At 43.2% G+C, this 20,596-nt stretch overlaps 1 long non-coding RNA gene across 1 annotated transcript in view; it reads left to right on the top strand.

Moving 5' to 3' along the window:
• The window catches only part of LOC126057159 (uncharacterized), a 134,414-nt gene that overhangs the window by 98,863 nt on the left and 14,955 nt on the right, over positions 1-20,596 (top strand). The window contains exons 6-7 of the long non-coding RNA XR_007512440.1: positions 3-74; positions 913-20,596. The exon at positions 913-20,596 is cut by the window's right edge and continues 14,955 nt beyond it. This is a non-coding gene — a long non-coding RNA (uncharacterized LOC126057159). The remainder of the gene's footprint in view (positions 1-2; positions 75-912) is intronic.

The following is a 20,596-nucleotide window of genomic DNA, read 5'->3' as shown; positions in this document are numbered from 1 at the left end:
AGCTGGACCCTTTACGTTGCGCAGAAGGAGAGGAACCACGTGAGGGTGGTCGAGGAAAGAGTTGCTGACAAATGGTATGTTTGAATTCATGTGTAGGGTTAACAACAGTCAATAGAAGGCTTCCTACAAAAACAAAGGGTTTCTCCATTGCCACTGACACCTCGTCTCCAGGGCCAAAAGGAGTATTAAGCTACATTCAAGGCAACTGTGAGCAGACCTCAGCATGACTGACCATGAGGTTTCCAAATGGATGGTATGGAAATAAGTCTCCTACCAGAAGGTGGTCTCCAGGTTGCCTGAAGTGTGCAGTAGTTCTCCCCTGGACTCCAGCTTCAACCCTTGAGTTTCTGGACCCTATTAATCTAGCGTTTACCTGGTCCTTTTCACTGTAGACAGAATCATCTCTCAGAGAGACAGGAAGTTGTACTGAGAATGATCCAGCCGTAACAAGCATGACTCACAGGGCACATGCTCCTTCGTTTCTTTAGGTGACAAACCTTTATGCAATAAAACTTTTCTGATTTCTCAGAGTGGTAGCGAGATTCTTAACATTTAACTCATGTTGCGTACCTAATTCTGGACTGGACGTTGTAACAATTTGGCTTGTCTCTTGGCATTGTGCTAGGTTCTGGTTCCCTCCCAACCAATTAAACAATAATTTTATTGAGAACATACCACATGCCAGGTGAATTGTGTTGATGCTGGGAATACAGTGGAAAACGAGACATGCATAGTTCCTGCCCTCATGGAACATATAGCCTAGTGGGACAGGTGAGAAGAAAGTAATGGAACTGAGATAAGTGAGGCGAAAGAACAGAGTCCCATGAGATAAAAGCCACTTTCTCAGAAGGTGGAGCATTCTGGAACTTTATGGTTATTGCAGAATGCCTGAACTTCTTCTTGTTCTTACAGGTTAGCTCTGGCTGAAGTAGCTGTGAAACGTTGTGAAAAATTTCTGACCTCTTGGGACCACAGTTTCATCATGTGTTAAGCATAGGAGGTAAACCGAGTGATTTCAAAAGCTCTTTCCATTACTAAAGTATTATTGTTGTATTATTGCAGTAAACCTGCTGCTGTTGAGTCCATTCTGACTCACAGTGACCCTATGGGATACAGTAGAGCTACCCCATAGGGTTTCCAAGGAGCCACTGGTGAATTTGAACTGCTGACCTTTTGGTTAACGCTGAACTCTTAGCCACTGCACTATCAGGGCCCCATAGCTAACCTTTATCAGTGGAGTTCCTGGGTGGCACAAATGGTTAAGTGCTAGGCTACTAACTGAAAGGTTGGCTGTTTGAATCCACCCAGAAGTGCCTTGGAAGAAAGGCCTGGCTATCTACTTCCAAAAAGTCAGCTACTGAAAACCCTCTGGAGTATAGTTCTCCTCTAACATACATGGAGTTGCCACGAGTCAGAATCAACTCAGTGACAACTGATTTTTATTATGATTATTTTAACATTATCAGTAAATAATTGGAAAATTCTCTTTGATTGTCAAACAGTTGGGAAAAGCAAAATATTACAGAAGTGCCACAAGCATTTAGCAGCTCATTATTAGATCTGTGTAGGGGAAAGCAGCATGATGCAGAGGAGAAAGAACATGGGCTTGACCTGACCTGGACTGGGTGGATCTTGGCCCATCACTCCAGCTCGCTCAGCCCCAGTTTCCTTGCCTCTAATGTGGCACAGGACTGGACAGCTTTTTGTTCTGTTGTACGTAGGGTCTCTGTGAGTCACAGCTGACTTGATGGCACCTAATAACAACAAAGCGGAGCTAAAAATATCTCCACTGAAGGGATGCTGGAACAACTGGAGATAATAAATTATAAATGTCTACACAGTGCCACAACAATGGACTTGAACATACCAACAGTCATGAAGGTGGTGCAGAACCAGGCCATGTTTCATCCTGGTATACACAAGGCTGCCGTGAGTTGGAGCTACTTGACGGCAACTAACAACAGCAACAACATACAGTGCCTGGCAATAGAAGTGTAACATGGTACCTACTCAGTAAATAATAGGAAAGGTCTGTGATAATAATAATAATTTCATTTTCTGCTTACAACCCGCCAGTGCCTCCCAAGCTTTCAAGATAAAACTCCTTAACTTACTCTAAAGGCTGCCCTGATTTTCTTCCTGCCTGTGTCTGCAGCCCCATCTTCAGCCATTCTCCCTCTCCCTGCATTTTTCCCTTTCCTCACATGGGTCAAGCATCTCCCTACCACCCCAGGGCCTTTGAACATGATGGTTCCTTGACTGAAATACCCTTTTATCTTTGTATTAACTCACTGCTCTTTCTGGTCCTTGAGGTCTCAGCTTAAACGTCACTGCCCTAGAGGAGTCTTCCCTGAACCCCAGGAAACATCAGACCCCCCTCTTACATATTCTCAGAGTTCCTTGTCATTGCTGATGCTCATCACAGTGGTAATTAAGTATGTCTGGCTCTCTCATGAGCGTGTAACCTCCAGGAAGATAAAGGGCTCACTGGCTGTGTTAATCCTCTAGCCCCAGTTCCTGGGCCACACTCAGAGCTGGTGCTAAATACTTGTTGAATTATTGAACAAATACATAAATAAGTTGAGTGATTTTAAAAGCTCTTTCTGTTACTAAAGTATTATTGTTGTATTATTGCAATAAACCCTTTGCTGTCAAGTCCATTGCGACTCACAGCGACTCTATAGGATAGAGTAGAGATGCCCCATAGGGTTTCCAAGGAGCCACTGGTGTATTTGAACTGCTTGCCTGTTTCAAAGATTCCCCTTTACTTGTCTTGACTTGCTTTCATTACAAGAAGACCAGGTGATGTGAGCCATGAAGACTTTTACCAAAGTCACAGGTTTTTGTCCAAAGCTGTACCCTTTTCACCCTTGACGAGAACAGGCCTTCGGCGGGAACCATTCGTTACCTGTGGCACAACACCCTTCTATACCAGCTGCATCTGCTTCAAGCAGAGTGATCCATGGCATGATAAAAAGATACCACCTCCCTGAAACAGATGCTTCATTTTATGGTGGAAATGGAGACACTGAAGCCTGCAGGTGCTGGGCAGACATGAGCTCTGAGGAGACTCGTTAGAGCCTCCTTAGAGATCCGGTTTACTCTGTGTTTAATCAGCCGCAGGCAGAAGAAATGGCTTCATTTCAGCTCAGTGAGAGCCTGATCACAAAGGGGAGATAGATGGCCACTACGGCTCATCATGATAAGCATATTGTCTTAATTCGAAGGAACAACCTGGCACCCGGGCTCATCAAGAAGTAAAGTGCGATATGGGCTAGCACCAGGAACCAGTTAGTCAGCTTAGCTCTCAGTGTGCCCCATAAGGAAAAGTTCTCATTTGCTTTCTTAATTAATATTTTAAGGAAAATGAGAACCATAAAATACATTACTGCATCACTCAAGAAGTCCCTTGGCTAGGAAGTCAAGAAGCTGAAGGGTTTCTTATACCCAAAAAGTCTCAATCTCTGTATGTTAAAAAGTATTTTAGCCAATGAATGAAAGGGCTCAGGAAGGGCAAACAGTTTGCTGCTTACTTTCAATACATGGCCATGTCTACAGTGGATCAGGAAATGGCTACAAGTAGAGACCCTGTCATGGGGGCAGTGGTGGTGGTTCAATGGTGGTTCAGTGGTGGAATGCTCACCTTCCTTGTGGCAGACCGAGGTTCGATTCCCGACCAATGTACCTCATGCATGACCACCACCCATCAGTGAGCCTTGCATGTTTTTATGCTGCTGAACAGATTTCAGTGAAGCATCCAGCCTAAGAAGATAGACTAGGAAGAAAGGGCTGGCAATCTACTCCTAAAAATCAGCCAATGAAAGCACTATGGATCACAATGGTTCTATCGCAACCAATCATGGGGATACCACAGGCCAGGCAGTGTTGTGTGTGGGTTCGCCATGAGCCGGGGGTCTACTGGATGGCAGCTAACAACAACAACAACAGAGACTGAGTCATGGCTGTTGTGTGGATACTTGTGGCTCCCTGGTAGGCTCCTGTTTCAGTGACTCAGTCCTCTGCTTGCTTTTGGTCCTCCAGCAGGGTGAGGTATGTAAAATGGACATTCAGTTCAAGTGCAGTTAGCTTCTCCACTGCCCAAAAGTGCCGGAAGAGGGATTTGAAGCCTGCGTGGGGGCAATAACAGACATCTGAACTCAGCATCCTTGCCAAACCCCTCTTATTTGAAGTAAAAGCAGACAATGAGTAGTTTGGGTACTTACAAACAAGTGAATGGTCTAGAATGACGTGACATAGAATGATGTGTCACCTCCATGTTTTCACTATGTCCCCCGAGCCTGAGCTTGAACAGCCCGCCCCCCGCTGCGGCATTTTTCAGCTGTTCTGAAACAACATCAAGTGACCCAGTTTACCCCTGAGAGGTTTATAAAGGCGTCTGTATGAAGTGTCTGACCGAGTGAGGCTGAGTTACTCGCTCAGCGGCTTAGTCCTAGATAATCTCTCATGAACCCGGTATCGAATCTTACTTTACCTGAGGCACACGGAGTACAGGTTTAAGAAAATGATACGCTAAACACTCCTGAGGTGAAGAAGAAACTTAAGAAGCTTAACAATGGATATAGAAATATTACCATCAGCTATCGCGGTAAGAGTATCCAGCCATTCCCGTCCACAGGCACGAGATTTAGGTTCAAGAAGATGAACACAACACAGAGATGGTGTGTGTTTTTAGAGCGTTTAAATGTCGACAAGTCAAGGGAATGAACTTTGTTGACATAAAACCCGAACACGTGTCGTTTGCTTTCTGTGCCGGATACGATGAAAGCAGAATCACTACTGCAGAACTGGAAATAGCAGGCCTGATGAGGTTTTGTACAGACTTTTATTGGCGAGCAATACCACTGAAACAGGAGAAGTCTCTCCCTGTAGATAGGAGACTTCTTTTCTTCCTTTCTACACGAGCAGCAAATACCAGAACAGCCCCTGGGCTCAGAACCCAGTTTTTTTTTTTTTTTTTTTTTTTTTACCTATGTAGTGGTGAAGAGCCATTTCTCAAGGGGAAACAGTATGTTGCCTAATATTCAGTCATGTCAAGAGAGCCACCAATTCCCTTCAAAGATGGACATCAGGCAACATGTCAAAATCTGGCAAGAAGATGAGGTAATTCTTCCACAGCACATCTGCTATGCGTAGAGGGCATTCGGTGGAATGGGTCCCTCCTCAACTCCCAAAGCAAGTAACATGCCAAAGCATGTAAAAAGTTCTTAATGTTCTACAGTATGTCAATCACCCATTGGCTGCCAGTGCAACGTGAACAACCTCCCTTGCATGACTTCCATCACCCCTGGCACCGAACTCACTGCACTAGTCCTGTTGAGGTACTTTACACATGAAAGGGAAAGTGAGCACATGTGAGAAGCTCCTGCTCTCTGCAGATAGCAGAATGCCCGCTGGTGGCCTGGTGTTTAGCAACCACTTGCACTGGAGACTCTTCCATGCTGCAAACATCACCAACTAATGGATGACGGTCCTTTTTCTGAGTTCAGAAGTAGATGCCCTTTCATCTTTTGGGAGATCCCTCCCTGGTGGTACGTGTTTGTGCTTGACTGCTAACTGAAAGATCATCAGTTTGAATCTACCCAGAGGTACCATGGAAGAAAGACCTGGCAATCTATTTCCATAGAGATTATAAACAAGAAAAACCCCTTGGAGCAGTTCTACTTTGTGGCACATGGGGTCACCATGAGTCAGAATCAACTTGCCAGCAACGGGTTTGGGTTCAGGTTTATTTATTGGAATGCTGGAAAGTCTTATTCAGCACTGACAGGCTTGTTAAGCTCAAACTCTTGTAAATAAGTATAGCTTCAACTTTTGTGGAGAGATGGCTGTCCGCCTGGGCTAAGATGGACTACTCTTTGGTTTGAAAACGTATGGTCCGGTGCACTAAAGACTGATCATTTTGAGTCAATGGTCACTGTTGGTGCTTTTTGATTCCTGCAACTGATGTGCTGATAGAAACATGAATTACATTACCCTTATCTTAACATCCATAACCATCAATGTTGTCACTGGTCATAAAATTAGCCACTTCCGCTCATTTCAAATGCACTGACAGTTTTGGGTGGTTTGAGTTGAGTGGATTGGACAAGGGGAAATAGGCAATTTCCTCTGCGTCTTGGAGAGTTAATCTCCCATCCAGATACCGTCAAAGCATCTCTTTCAACAGCAGTCTTTATTCCTAGTTTAACGTGTAACTGTAAAGAACAAGTTTCTTCTTCAGAATCTTCCAACTCAAAGTCCAAATGAAAGATGATTTCCTGGTCCTGAAGAAGACGCTCAGGCACTTATGTTTCTTTCAACAATGTATTCCAGTTTGAACATTTAAACATGGAGAAAGCAGGTTATTGTGCAAGCAAAAATGTCTGGCACATATGCAAGTTATGGTGGAAAGAAGGGACCAGAAACAATGTTACCGGCCAGAAATATTATTTTCTTGTGGCCGTTCTTTGATATTTGGGGGTTTGTCTCCTAGCTGCACACATTTCCTCTGTTCGTAAAAGCACAGTCTAGGAAGATATAGGCTTGGGTCTGCTGAGGAAAGAAACTTTCTTACCAGGGATCCTTGGATATTCTCTTAGTCTACCTTGCTAGCCTCCATTAAGAACAAACAACAACAACAACAACAAAACCACAAAAACAAAAAACAGTTGCCATCTAGTCAATCAAAATTGCTGACAAGCTCATGTGTGTCAGAGTAGAACTTTGCTCTGTTAGGTTTTCAATGGTTGGTTGACTTTTTGAAAGTCGATGACCTGGCCTTTCTTCTGAGTCATCTCTTGGTGGACCGAATCTTCAACCTTTTGGTTAGCAGCTGAGCACTTCAAGAGTTTGCACAACCCAGGGACTCCAAAGGACACCTCTGGTTCGTTGCATTTTCTAGTTATGCATTGACCTCCTCCCACCACTCCACCCCTCAAACGAATAGCGACTTGGGCTGCTCATGTGTCCAAGCCGACCCTGAATCTAGAAAATCTCTGCAGCTTCGTCTACACTGACACGTTTCTTTTCGCCTAAGTACAACATGTTTCAGCAAAAGTGTTTTGTTTCATGTGGTATATCTTCACTGCTAAAATGTCACTTTTGTGGCAAGTATTTCCACAAAGAAACATTTACAAACATCTTCAAAAAGGAGTCCTCATCCCTTTCCCCAACAAAAATACGGCTACATTAGCATGCCTGTTTCTAGAAACCTTCTTCTTTTATACAAATTAGCCCTTTCTTCCTTCCTGGGCAGTGGGAAGAGACTGCTTCAAAAGCAGGTATATGCCCTTGTTCTCTACCAAGGGTGAATGAAGCATGATTATATATTTTTCCATATGTACGTGGCCCACAGGGGCTCAAAGGGGCCATAATACCTTTGAGCGTAGTAGTGATTTTAATCTTACAACAGGTTTTCCACCTGGCAGGCTTTGGGAACTGAGACCTTAGAAGTGATTGGTGCTTCTCTCCCACATTGATAGCATGTACTGAGAGTCTGAGTGCCCAGAATTCTCCCCCAAATGGAACCTCCTCAGGGGGATAAGCCCATTCTAAGTCTAGATCAGAATTACTGTTCCTCAGCAAACTTCTAGAAGCTTCCTTTTGGGTGGAGTGAATATAAGACTCAAGTAGGTAAAGTGTTATAATAAAATTCATGCCTCGTCATTGAGAAACAGCTGTGAATCACCAGTCACTAAGTTTTGAAAGATGCTAAAGGAACGTGTCTGTGTGCAGGCAGTCACTTGAGCTAAGGCTGCCTCTTCCGGTTTTAATATTGCTGTGTCTCCTTCTGCTCCTATAAGTGTTACCTTGTTTCTCAGATAGGAGTGGGGGGAAACAGCACTGGTAATTTACGGCTTCTATTAGGAGGGTTGGCTGGACATGTGGACAATATGTCAATAATTATTTCTGGTGGGATCCTAACAGCAGATGGAGAGTCTCTGTAGAATGGCTTATTTTAACAGAAGACGGATATGCCTGACCTGGGTTTTATGACAGATGTCAAATATATGTGTCGTGAAGCAGATCACCTTATTGGCAAAGAAATGAAAGACCACCAGGAAGATGGATGGGAAGCTTGTCTCGAGGGGTTTCTTGTCTTTGTGCAGGTGCAGCAGTGAACCAGAAGAAGGGCTGATGGGCAGGGGAAGTGGAGATGTCAGTGAACACTCTGAGTTTCCGCCTTCCCCTGAGAGTTGGTGTGTCCCCAAACCCCAGAGGATTGATAGAAGGGTTTGGGCAGGGGAGGGCAGGGATGGCTTGCTCACCAGCAGTACAGGGACTGGGGTGAGGCGAATGAGGCCACCCTGAGAGTGACACCTCCTCACTTGCCTCACCCTTGATCCAACTCTGCTCGAAAAATGTTTCTTTTCCAGCCTTCCTTCTTGAGCTCAGTTGCACCTATATTTCTTTAGGATCTACCATGTGCTAAGCACGGTGCTAGGCTGAATTCTGAATAGCATGGGGTTCCTGCTCCAACTCCCACTGCAATTGTGGGTCTCCCCATCTTCCTTCCTCTGGTTCCTATCACCTTAGTGTCATGGGGGTACATGAGGGCTTGGGGTCAGGTGTTAGCTGCTGGGTGGCCTGGGGAAAGTTATTGCCCTTTGTGAGCCTTGTTTTCCTTACCCGGACAGAGTGGATCAGGACTCTTGCCTCACAGAATTTGAAAGATCAACCAAAGCAGGAAGGGAGGAGGATCAGGAGCCTGTCTTCCTGAGTGTGTCCCTACCCACCCACAGCATTGCATATGGCTCCCCAGGTGCTTGCTTACTGCCTACAACAATGGTGGGAAGTAAGTATTCTGATTCCAATTTAAATGAAGGTGGCCCAAGTGGAGAAGGTGGAGAAAAGCTTTGGCCTATACAGAGTGTTGTTGTTGTTGTTAGTTGCCATTGAGTTGATTTCAATTCATGGCGACCCGATGTGTGCTGAGCAGAGCTGTTCCATAGGGTTTTCAAGGCTGTGATCTTTCAGAAGCAGATTGCCAGGCCTTTCTTCTGATGTGCCTCTAGGCGTGTTCAAACTGCCAACCTTTCAGCTAGTAGCTGAGAGCTTGCTTAGTTGTTTGTGGTATCCAGCTACTTCCTATATAGAAAGGGATTGCCAAAAGGTTAAATAGATACAGAGCCTCTGAAAGGGAAAGGGACACCACCCAACTGTTTACCTTTTACCTCTAAAGACTACTGTCATGGTTTGGATTGCGTTCCCAGAAAAGATATGTTGAAATCCTCACTCCTGTACCTGTGAAATGTGACCTTGTATGGAAATAGGGTTTTTCTTTGCAGATGTTATCGCTTACATTAATGACATCATACTGGAATAGGGTGAGTCTTAATACTATTTGATGGGTGTCTTACAAAAGAGGAGGACAGGCATTGTCACACATGGGGGGAGGCAGACGCCCTGTGACAACAGAGTGAAATGCACCTCTAAGTGGCAAAGAAACGCCAAGGATTGCCAGCAGCCACCAGAAGCTAGGAGAGGGACATGGAATAGCTCCTCTCTCAGAACCCTCAGGAGTCAACATGGCCAATACCCAGATTTGGACTTCTAGCCTGCAGAACTGTGAGATAATGTCTGTTCTTTATAGGCACCACTTTGTGGTATTTGGAAACCCTGGTGGCATAATGGTTAAGAGCTACAGCTGCTAACCAAAATGTCGACAGTTTGAGTCCACCAGGCGCTCCTTGGAAACTCTATGGGGCACTTCTACTCTGTCCTGTTGGGTCACTAGGAGTCGGAATCGACTCAACGGCAACAGGTTTGGTTTTGGGTTTTGTGGTATTTCATTATGGCAGCCTTAGGAGATTAAGACAACTCCTTTTCAGATAGTTTACATCACACTTCACTGAAATTATCTTCCACAGATTTTAAGTTCTCTATATACTCACACTCTGACCTTCCCTTAGGAAATATGGCTACCCTAAATTTGTGCCCTCTTGAACAGATGGATTATAAAAGAGAAACCTTTCCTTTAGTCTAACAAAGCCAGCAGCAGGGTGTTCAGCTGGTGGAGAGGAAAGATAGCTAGATTTCAGTGTCCACGTGCCAACTCGAGTGGACACGTGTGCCACGAGGCACAGCCTGCACAACATCTGTGGTGGCCCTGCTAGCACTTAACACAATGCTTGGCCCAAAGTACCTGCTTCATAAATGTTTTCAAACTTAATTTATTAAAGTCACCATAGTGCACAGAATGGTGGCATCGCATTTCAAAGAGATCACTTTAGCCATTGGAAAGACATAACGGATAAATCATGGATAAAATGCAAAAATCACCACAACAGTATTCTTTTGTCTTCCTGTAATGGATTGAATTGTGTCCCCCCAAAATATGTGTCGACTTGATTAGGCCATGATTCCCAGTATTGTGCGGTTGTCCTCCACTTTGTGATTTTAGTATGTGTTATAAATCATAATTTCTGCCTGTGGTTAAAAAGGATTAGGGTGGGATGTAACACCCTTGCTCAGGTCACATCCCTGATCCAATGTAAACGGAGTTTCCCTGGGATGTGGCCTGCACCACCTTTTATCTTAGAAGAGATAAAAGGAAAGGGAAGCAAGTATAGAGGGGGGTACCTCATAAAAAAAAAAAAATACCACCAAGAAAGCAGCACCGGGAGCAGAGCATGTCCTTTGGCCCTGGGGCCCCTGTGCCCGAGAAGCTCCTTGACCAGGGGAAGATTGATGATAAGGAATCTTCCTTCAGAGCCAACAGAGAGAGAAAGCCATCCCCTGGAGCTGACACCCTGCTTCTGGACTTGTAATCTGCTCGACTGTGAGCGAATAAATTTCTCTTTGCTAAAGCCATCCACTTGTGGTATTTCTGTTATAAACAAAAACCAGTGCAGCATTAAATGACTAAGACACTTCCTAAAATATTTTCTTCCTTTGAGTCAATCATGAAAAAGAATACAGTATTTCATGCCTTCGGGGTTTGCTGGATACAAGCCTTTAGGGGTTTGTTGGTGAACAGAGGCCCGTGAACCACGGGGAATCAAATACTAGCATGGATTAGGAAAAAAAACATGTAGAAACTGAGGCACAGTGAATGATTAAAGAAGGCCAATTGCATCTTTATGCATACAGGGGTCCCCCAGACTAGGTGGTAGTGGTCGTTAGTTGCTGTGGGGTCCTTGAGTCGGCTCCGACTTACGGCAACCCTTTGGGCAGCAAAATGAAACACTGCAAGATCCTGTAACGTTATCTTCAGGATTGGTGGTAAAGACTAAATTGTTGCTGTTTGCTGTTGAGTCGATCCTGAGTCCCGGCAGCCCCATGTGTGTCAGAGCAGAACTGTAGTCCACAGGCCTTTCAGTAGGTGGTATTTCAGAGGTAGGTCTTCAGGCCTTTCTTCTGAGGTGTCTCTGGGTGGACTCAAACCGCCAACCTTTCAGCTAAGCGCCAAGAGTGTTAACCTTTTTATCACCCAGGGACTCTAAAGATTAGGTGGGGGAGAGGTGGTGGCGGAGGGGGATGATATAAGGAAATTGAGGTTAGCTGGCAGGGGAGATTAGTTGTGATATAGAATATTTGTTGGTTCGATTATTTTTTCTTTTGCCTATTCTTTAAAGAAGGTTCAGAAGCTAAAAGCAAAATTCTTCTTAGGTAGTCTTCTGTTTTGGATGTTGTTTTGTCTGTCCCATTTTGCAGTCATACTATAAAAAGGAACCTGTAGAATGCAGAACTTGCTTTCTTTCTGTTTATTCCCGTTCATCTACTGGACTTTTGTCGACTACTACCCACAAAGAAGAGATGCTCTCGGTGGGGAGCTGGGATGTGAACACCGTTGATAGGTTTCAGCCTCTAAACCTGCCAAAATGTTTCGGTGCTTTGTCTATGGAGCAGAGAGTGCAAGAGTGCCGAGAAGGGAAAGAGCAGGACCTGATTTTATTTAAAAGAAACACGGGCGGGAGGGTGGAATGTGAATTAAAAAAGGAATTGCTCTTAGTTCGAGGTGGTTGCCTTTTCTGGGATCCTGAGGATTAAATCTGCCCATCTGAAGGAGGGAGGGGAGTTGCCGTTGACATCTATCTCTCAGGCAGGCTGGAAGTATCCAAGGAGAATGGATTTTTCATTTGAATCTAGAAAATGTAGCCGAAGGATGACCAAATGGCTTTTCACCCACAAGAGTATTCCACAAAATCAGTCTTTTCTCATCTTCATTCTGATTTTTGTCCCCCCTCCTTCCCTGCCTCAGCTCCTTTTATTTCCCTTTGAATTTGTATTAAATTCTTTACATGCTGTTACAGGAGAGATATTCTCAAGGGTACAACTGAAGGGTGAGCTGCTACAAATAAAAAGGTGGGTCGGGGCGGGGCTAGGGGTGTGCCCTTGCTTCATGGAACTAAAGTATGGTATATCTCAAGTGCTTCTCCCCCCTTTCTGAGAAAATAACGCCCTTCTGCAAGAGGATCTACGTCTCAAAGGCCCTTATTAACTTGATCTTTGGGAATAGTGTTTTAATTTTTTCCATAATCATCATGCAAATTGATCATGATAATTTCTAGGAAGGAAAATAAGCTAAGCAATGGCCTCATTAACTGCAATACTAGGGGGAGCGACTTTCCTAAGGGCTTTTGCCCTTACCTTGCAGTTTTTTTTTTTTTTTTTTTTTTTTGCAGTGACCCAGGCCCTGTTCGCGTGTGGCTCAGAGTCGGCCCCAGTGGGAGCTGTGGCTCATTCTCTGGCTGCCCTGTTGAAATTGTCTCAGACATTTTACCCCTGATAAAGTAATCAGGGGGTAATTTGAAAGGTCCCAACCTTACAAAAAGAAACATTTGAGTTTTGCTAGGACCCTGCCGGGGTGCTTGCTCTGCTATGGCACCTTTGATACATGTGTTTTATCCAGACCTCACCGGAGCCACACTGAGGTCCCAAACTGTGAAACATCAGACACTAAACTGAGTCAGTCAGCACTCAAATGTGTGGCTCAGATGCGTAATCCGGAATACCGTTCTGCTGAATTAGGAGGGCTTTTTTCAAGAGCGTGTTTTAATTTTGATTTAACGCTGAGAATGGCAGAGACAAATAGATCTGTCCAAAATATACTTAGTAACAGATTTTTTGAGTTGGTAATTAATTTCACGTAAGTGGTTCCTCTTTTTATTTTTGTAAACGGTATGATTCTGGGGAACGCGGATTCAAATGTAATCCACATTTATTGATGGCCTGCTATGTGCCAAGCAAGGTGTTAAATGTTTTCAAATGCTGCCTCATTTATCTTCATCTTACACATAAGGAAAAGGAGGCGGAAAGAGGTGAAATAGCTTGTCCAGCTGGAAAGTGGCAGAATCATTTATAGATCTGCCTTGTTGTTAAAAATATTTGATGCAACTCTTTGACAATCGACTTCTTGAGAGGTATGTAAAGCTAATGACTGTTTCTCAGTGGATCTTGTCCTACCAGTGAGCAGTAAGGAAGCTCTTATAACTCTTGGAGCCACAGGGTACCCAGTCTTCTGTGCAATAACAGTTACTAAATGAGTGTGTAGCACCGTGCCTGGTACCCTAGTGTCTTCCACTGATTAAGGGTAGCTGTGGCTAGAAAAACATGTGTTTCTCTTTTCTAGAAGGCATCCTCTTCTGCGTAGATGCAGTTGCAGGAGGATGTACATCAAGTTGGGGATGGGGAGAAAACACTAGAAACTAGGTGGTTTAGCAGTCCAAGTAAGGGCAGGGCCACTCTTACAGCTCCCTTTGATAAATCCCTCCATCTCAGCTGCAGCAAGGGAACGGGTTGCATGTTCTTTAAGATCACGTCGATCTCTCTTGAGAAATTTTATAATAAATATGCATTGGCACCTATGATTTATAAGTTATTGAATTAGAATACAAGGGAACACACTTTCAATCAGTATTTGTTGAGTATCTACTATATGCTGGGAATTGTGCTTGTTGCCCCAGATGCAAACATAGACCAACCAACCAACCGATTGTTGATGAGTCGATTCCAACTCATGGAGACTCTGTGTGTGCCAATGTAGAACTGTGCTCCATAGGGCTTTCAGAGGCTGATTTTTCAGAAGTCAGTCTCCAGGCCTTTCTCCCAAGGTACCTCCAGGTGGACTTGAACCTCAATTATTCAGCTAGCAGCCGGGCGTGTTAGCTGTTTGCGCCACTGAGGGCCTTCCCAAAGATAAAAGGGTCCAGAAATCTTGTAGGGAAAGTCGACTTATGAACTAATGCATGCAATGTTAGAAAGATGACCCCGCAGCTGAGGAAGCACAAAGGAGTGATTTGAAAAAGGCTTTAGAGAAGCAATAACATTTGAGCTGGATCTTGAAGTTATTAGTAAGAGTTTTTGAGATTGAAAAGCTGGGGAAAATACATTATATTTTGAAGGGATTTCATGTGTCACTTTCCAAAACAAGAGTATATAATTGCTTTGGAGATAGTAATAAACATGGTGTGGCTGGTTTAGAAACGTGGTGGTTCATGCGGAGGGGCTGGCTCTACAGTTAGTACAGTGACATGCATCGAAATGGCAAATTACCATGCATGCCTTGAGTTTTTCTAGTGGCATGATGTTTTCTTAAACCATGCTTTGAAGAATATTGGTTTCTTTAGATATTAATTGGTATTTTCTGGAAAATCAGGGGGCTTGCGGACAAATAAATGTGGGGAAGAGTAGATTAAGTTCAGTTACACAGGGTTCTTTGCTGCAGGACCTCTCAGAGTCTTTAATATGCCTTGTAATTTCCAAGAGATTGCCCTAAATCTATCTGGCTTTCCTTTTTCACAATACAGTGTGTATATAGGTTTCCACGTATCTTACAGTGAAAAATCCTGCTCTAGGGTAAAGGCAGCAACCAGCAGTCTTTAGGAAGTGAATGTTTGTGTTTCAGAAGGATAATTTGGGAAGGATGCCAGTGGCAAGAGACTGGATGCAAGGCAACCTGTAACTAGGCCGCTAAAATCTTCTGGCCAAAAGAAAGTGAGAGTCAGAAATAAGGCGGTGAAGATGGTATGACAGACATTAAGAGCTACATAGTAGGCAGACTGGATGCTCTGTGACCTTCTGTAGGGTGAGTGAGAAGGAAAGACCTGAGCGTGACTCTGAAAGTTTTAGCTGGGAAGCTTGGACAGTGAAGAGAAATTTTGGACCAAAGTGAGAAAATTAATTTAATTTGGGACTAGTTATAATTGAGGTGTCTACAAGACATACAGGTAGAGCTGTTCAACTCAGTCGGAGGTATTAATCTGCAGCTCAGGGCAGACTGAATATAATTTTATCTTTCTATGATTCTTCAGAGAGTCCTGGTAGCACAGTGGTTAAGAGTTTGGCTGCTAACTAGAAGGTCGGTAGTTCGAATCCACCAGCCGCTCCTTGGAAACCCTATGGGGCAGTGCTACTCTGTCCAGTAGGATGGCTGTGAGTCAGAATGACTTGATGGCAGTGGGTTTTTTTGGTTTTCTTCCTAGCCTGTCTTCAACTAAACGCTCCACTGAAATCTGTTCGGCATCCTAGTAAGCCTCCACTGAGAAATGGATGATGACTGCACTTGAGGCCCATTGGCTGGGAGTTGAAGCCAGGTCTCCCACATGGAAGAAGCCCTGGTGGCGCAGTGGTTAGGCACTCAGCAGCTAATCAAAAGGTCGGCAATTCAAACCTACCAGCCACTCCATGGGAGAAAGATACGACTGCTTCCATAAAGATTCATATCCTTGGAAACCCCCTGGGGGCAATTCTACTCTGTCCTATAAGGTTGCAAGGAGTTGGCATTGATGGCAATGGGTTTGTTTGGTTGTCCTGCATGAAAGGTGAGAATTCTACCACTGCACCCACTGCCCCTGTATCAAGTGTTACTTGGCCGTAAATGTATAGAAAGGCAGGTTACAGAGAGCTGTGTTTAATACAAAAGCTGAACACGAATTATTCATTAACACTATTTATCGAGATACTAATATGTGCCTAGCATAGAGACAACAGTGCAAAAAGAAAAACACACACACACAAAGAAAAAGTAAAAGACATGGCCTTTCCTTAAGGAGTTTATTGTCTTTAGCCTATATATGCTATCACAAGTGGTCACATCATCTAGGTTAGCATTGTGGGCCTATGCTTGCTATGTGATTTTGGGGAAGTTACATAACTTTTTTAAGCCAGATTTACTCACTTGTAAAATAGTTTCGATGTTCTTACCTTCCTTAATAGGGTGCTATGAGGGAGGGCTAGCTAGGGTCAAACAAAAAATTTCTTTATTTATTTGGAATATACGAAATAAATTTCTTTAGGAAATAATGTATGCGTTGTCATCTAGTCAATAAATTTTACCATTGTTTTATTTAGTTTCCAGTTAATACCAAATAATAGCCTGTCTATTTGAATTGCATAAATCAAGCTGGTTGGAATTATAGAAGTGTGAAAATTTCTTGGGCTGGCAAGATAAGTAACACTTCCATCAATTAAAAAATAGGTAAAATGTGTTTAAAAATAATGGAAAGCTCAAGTTTTAATTGAACTGGCTTTTTCATGGGCCTATACTTTTATGGCCTTTAATGAAACAAAAATTGAAACAGTGCCCATTATGAAAGCTGTGTTAATCGTTATTATTCCCATAAAGTTCACATAGTTTAAAAAAAAGTTTTATAGTTAGCCAACTAGAAATGTACAGTACCTGTCTTTCATTTTCTCTGGATTCATTTTTGGTAATAAAGACCAATATTCACCTTGGCAAACAGAGCATTTAATAAATTGAAAACTTCCCTTTAGTACACTAGAAACTTTTGATACAAGATTGCCAAAATTGCAGGGTATTTTTGTCAATCTGACAGAACTTTCTTTGTTCTTTCTGGCTTCATGAGGAATAAGGCTCTTTTTCTACTTACCTCCAAGACTGTCATAATCTTAAACATCATTGTGCTGGAAGGCACTGCAATATTAATTAAAAATATAGTCTAATTATTTACCCTAGCTCGTTCACACAAACCTCTAAGGTATAATCAGTGGACTCCCTTAAGGGGTTTCACGGTATTTCAGAGTGAAATATGAAGGTTTGTTACTGAGTTACACTTGGCTCACGAGTGTAATTAAGTATAACCTACAATTCACCTTTAGGTCACTAGATCAAATATAACTTATCTGGGCAATGTCCAAAGATATGTGCTGATACTGACCGACCACTGCCGGGCGGCATAGATAAATGAGTGGAAACTTTCATTTACCTCAAGGTGTCTCAGAGAACATTCTGGTGTTTCTGGAGATAGAGGGAAAACAGAGGGTGGCCACACAGCTCATTCATTTTAGATAGCCCCCAAGACAAAGCACTGTAAGCCAAGCCTAAGAACTGCTGGCTGGCTGAGGGTGTTTGGTGACAATCACTTTTGGCCTTGATGCTAGCCTAGGGTTGCAGAGAAATATTTTGTAGCTGTTAGAGGTGTAGTGTGAAGACTTGGGTGTGCTGGTGTCTGAATCATCGGGGGTGATTGTCCTCTGGAAGCAGAAGCAGAGAAGGGTTCCCAGGCCCAATATGTGGCCAGATAGGCCCTTTCCTTATACAAGTGGGCCTGTCTCGCAAAACAAGGGAGAAATTTCTTCTCAAAGGAGGCTTAAAGGGTCCATTTGGTCTTCATCTCAAAATATGTCTTTGAAAGAGTGACACATAAGGTGGTAAAAGGGTTAAAGCAGTGGGAAGCAGTTGTAACAATAAAATACCATTTGATTCTAGATACTGAAACTCCTTAGAACGCAGGATGGTTGAACTGTATATTCGTTAAGGGATGTAATGGAATGGTGAGAAGAAACAGGTAGTTTGGTCTACCTCAATGGAAAATCTTGATTATTCTTTTGAAAATCTAGAAAACAAATGAGATTTCATTTTAATCTGTGTGGTTTCACCTAGTAGGCAGTTCAGTGTATACCAGTTGTCAAGTCTTTTCCAGTTCACGGTGAAACCCCATGTGTGTCAGAGTAGAACTGTGCTCCATATGGTTTTCAATAGCTGATTTTTTTGGAAGTAGATCACCAGGCCTTCTTCCGAGGTGCCTCTGGGTGGACTCAAGCTTCCAACCTTTTGGTTAGCAGCAGAGTGTGTTAACTGTTTACACTGCTCAGGGATAGGCAATTCAGTAGAAAGGTCTCAATTTGCCCAGAGTCTGAAGTGAGGGCAGGTACTTTTATATGACATTTCCCGATTGAATTAAATTTGAAATTTTGACTGAGTAAGGTTAAGAATTCAGAGTGGAAATGGACTAATAGGCTCACTCTTCCATAATTCAACAGGTGTTAGCAGGCAGGAAGGTATTCGAGACACTGAAGTAGATGATGCCTTCTGTAGAGTGATCTGGGAACAGGAAAAAGGCTAAACAAGGAGGGATTGTCACGTCTGGGTTTCTGCCCACTGAGAAGGGACAAATAGAATCCTAGCCAGCTGAAGTCTCTGATTCAGAGAAACTTGAGGAGTCATGGGAGACATAAAGCCAACCAGGAAGGGTTGCACGTACATTTGGAAGGTTTTATTTTACAATGTGTTAATCTTGATATTGGGGGATTGGGCTGGAGATTGTGTGAATCCATTAGAAAGCATTTTAAAACATGCTACATCAGTTCTAGTGAATAAGCTTTTCATTCATCCATCCACTCAAGAATATTTATGGAGCTCCTACTTACACGGTAGGCAATGGGGTCAGAGAAAACACACACCAACCCTAAACTCATGGAGCTTACAGTCAAATGGAGTGCTGACAAGGAATGCGCTTGCGATAGTCACTGGGAGCCTGAGCAAAGGGGACAGTGGTCTGAGGTGTGGAGGAGAGGTGGATGGGGGTCTGGCCATACAGGTCCTCATAGGCCAGAGGAAGTATCTTATTGTTAATACTATGAAAAGCTTTTAAATAGGGAGATGATATGATCCGACCTGCTTCATGGGATTTTCTTTCAGCATCTTCTCGATTTTCTGTCTTGTGATCACGGACCTACGTAGGCGGGAATTTCTAACAACCTCAGAAGACTGACTAGGGCCCTGAGAGTTGTTGTGATGATTGACTTTCCTTATGCTCTTTCTCCCTTGTGGAAAGGATGAAGAGACAATTTTTCAGTTGAGGTCAGACCCTTATGACCTTATAACTTGACCACACAGTAGTTCTCGTTGGTATTCCTTGTCTGATGATGTCTGTTTTTCCTGCCAGACAAATCTTCTCAAATAATGTTTGATCATGTCACATCTCTATTCAGAAGCTTCCACCAACTCTCCTGTGCTACAACTCCAGAGCTCCTTACCAGAGGAACCCAGGACCCCCATGGAATGGTCCCTGTCAATATTCTCTGAGTTATTCCCCATGATACCTGCACAACAGACTGTTTCCACAGAATGTTGATTAATGAGATGTTAACAGGTGCTCTGTAAAAAAAAGGGAAGACAGTCTAGTGGTCAAATAAATTGTTGAAACAAACCCAGTGTATAATATCCTCCCCTTGAGATTTATAATGCAGTTTAAGCTCACTAAAGGCTCTGAGAAGTCCTGCAAAAAAAATTGTTTAACTTAGCATTTCCCAAGCACAACTGATGCCAAAACCCTTTTCTGCCCATAAATACCATAGCCACCTTGTAGAACAGTTTGAGAAACACTGCTGCAGCTAAACCCTCCACTTTTGCCAGGTTGCTCTACTTAACCCCATATGTGATATTTGAACTTCTACTATGGTTTTCCTTATACTGTTCCTCCTTTGTGGGAAACTCTTCATTGCTCTCTCTATTCTTCCAAGCTCATCCAGCTCAGTTACCACATCCTTCATGAAGCCTACCCTGATGATCCCAAGTCAAATTGATGTTGCTTTTCTCCTAAACTTGAAAGCCTTTTCTAGCTGGGTGATTTGGGATTTATTTACTGCCTAATATTGTTCTTTTTACCACTTATGGTAAAAAGAGAAACATGCGATGTTTCTCTTTCCATTTTTACAGTTCTAAAATTAGTGTATTGAATGTTTCTAATCTTTACGTTGAAAGAGAGAATCATGAAAGAACATGAACATTCGTTGGAATCAGTTATTCCAGCCATTGTTCAGCTAACTAGCTGCATGACCTTGGGCAAGTTACCCAATCTCACGAAGCCTCAGTTTTCTCATCTGTAAAACAGGAATGATAAACTACCCAACAGTTAGGTCTTGTGAAGACAAAATGAGCTCACGTATAGGCAGCTATCCTGTACGTTGTAGGGTATTTAGCAACTTCCCCCGTGTCCACCCACTTGATGCAGTATCTGATATATTGTAAACAATCAATACATGTCAGCTGATATAATAATAATAATTATCACTTCTGTTGGGGTTACTAATACTACTACAAAAAAAAAATCTCCCTTTTTGGCTATGGTGACCCTCCATGTTCATATCGTGGAACATCAAAATTTATGAATATTCTGGTATTCCACCACCCGCAGAGGCCATTGCTGTCTGTGCGAAGGCAGAAAGAGGTATGTTAAATGTACCCATTGCCTCCCAGAGACAGAGGGCCTGTGGCTGTGACAGCACCACTCCCTGGTTCCTCTGGTCCGTCTGGATTTTAATGGTGAATTTCATCAGCAAGCAAGGAATTAGTCAAATGCATTGTGATTTTTGGTTCAATGAGGGTGCTGTGAGCTGCATGAAGAGGTGC

This window comes from Elephas maximus, chromosome 13 (assembly GCF_024166365.1).
Source record: "Elephas maximus indicus isolate mEleMax1 chromosome 13, mEleMax1 primary haplotype, whole genome shotgun sequence".
NCBI lineage: Eukaryota > Metazoa > Chordata > Mammalia > Proboscidea > Elephantidae > Elephas > Elephas maximus.
The sequence above is the reverse complement of the archived record's forward strand: the minus strand, read 5'-3'. Positions and strand labels throughout refer to the sequence as shown.